Here is a 1794-nt window from a genome sequence, read left to right as displayed (position 1 = left end):
CCGAGCCCTGCGCGCTGTCACAGCGCAGTCCGCTCCATTAGTTATCCTCCAAGCCGGGCAGCGCCGCGGTAAATCACTTCCCAATCACACCGAGTCGCCGTCGTCCTCCTCCTGGTTCCACACAAACTGAGGAGGGACCCTCCCCACCACCAGTGCGAGACAGGGCGCCGGCCGCCGCGACGGGGAGGGTGGCGGCGCGGCGTCCTGCACATCAACGTCTCTGCCCGCGCCCCGCGACGCCCGTCAACGTCAAGCGTGACAACAGAGTCCCACCAGCCCCGCCCCGCCCCGCCCCGCCCCTCGCTGCACTGCGCACGCACGCCGCGCCGTGTTCCCCGTCATGGAATGCTTTTGTGGCCGTGCCGGCCGTGGTTGGCGGTGCGGGCCGGGCCGGGCCGGCTTACCTCCAGCAGCCCCGCCGGCAGGCCCTGTAGTGCGACCCGCGCGGACCCACCCGCGGGTTGCACGTGGAGGAAGACGAGTTCCACGGAGCGGGGGATTACACTTTGGGCGGGGGCCTCACCTCGGGTCACGCCACCCTCCCTCGGGGTGCTTGGTGCTGCCCTGCAACCTGCTGCCGTTTCCCGCGCGACCATCGCGGCGAGCCGGTATAGGGCCTAACCGGGTGCGGTACCTACCGCCTGCACACGCCGAACACGCTTCGGAGAAAGTAGTGAACACACCGCAGTCGGCCGGCTGAGCCGGGCCTGTCAGCGAGCGCTCCCACCCACCGGTGCGACGGGTTCAAGGTCGCCGACGGTAAAGCGGCTGGCAGCCGTCAGTCGTGTGCCCCCGTCGCAGTCCCGCCGCGCACCGCGCCGCGTCGCCGCGGGTCACCCAGCCGCGCCCCTCCCCCCTCTCTCTCTCTCTCTCTCTCTCTCTCTCTCTCTCTCTCTCTCTCTCTCTCCTCTCTCTCATCTCGTGTGATTCCTATCCCATCCACGACTGCAGCATTTTCTCCGCGGCACCATCCAGTTCTGTATGACGGGGCGGTAGTAGTGCGCTCCCCGCCGCGGCGTCACAAGGACACTCGCTTTTTATTTTATGGATCCACCTGTACGTGAGCAGCTCTCTCACTCACTCTAAACGCGCTTGATCCGAGAGGGGAGAGAGAGAGACAGGGAGACAGAGAGAGACAGAGAGAGACAGGGACAGAGACAGAGAGAGAGAGCACATAATGCTGCCACTAAAGCTGTAAGCACTCAGTCGCCAGCAGAGCAAGCTTTCCGTCGTCGCCGCGGCTCTTTCGCAGCACACCGAGTTGATCATAACGATGACGCACTTTCGCGCGGCCCCCTCAAGCTGCTGCTGCTGCTGGTGCTGCTGGCGCTACTGCTGCTTCGACTTCTTGCTCGAGTTTTGTTTGAATGACCGTCGTCCTTCCCACCGCCCGCGGCCAGGACCGCCAGGGCCGCGAGCACCGCGAGGGGGAATTCCCACCCCCGCACGGCGAGAAAGTTGCCGGCGCGCGGGCGGGGGCGATCAGCGTCTCTGTCATGACGAGGAGCGGTGTTTACACGGGCGCCGAACCAAAGCAACACCGACAGCGCAGCCGTGGCGCAGCCGAGCCGGGGCGTGGAGGCAACGGGCACTTTACTTTGCTCCGCTTTGCTCTGCACGGCGGCGGCCTCGGCAGCAGCAGCAGCCGCAGCGTCCTCATCCTCAGCATCCTCATCCTCAGCATCCTCATCCTCAGCATCCTCATCCTCAGCATCCTCATCCTCAGCATCCTCACCCTCAGCATCCTCATCCTCAGCATCCTCAGCCTCAGCATCCTCATCCTCAGCATCCTCA

Source organism: Frankliniella occidentalis, unplaced genomic scaffold (assembly GCF_000697945.3).
Source record: "Frankliniella occidentalis isolate FOCC.00 unplaced genomic scaffold, Focc_3.1 Scaffold225, whole genome shotgun sequence".
NCBI lineage: Eukaryota > Metazoa > Arthropoda > Insecta > Thysanoptera > Thripidae > Frankliniella > Frankliniella occidentalis.
This window is presented reverse-complemented; position numbering follows the sequence as displayed.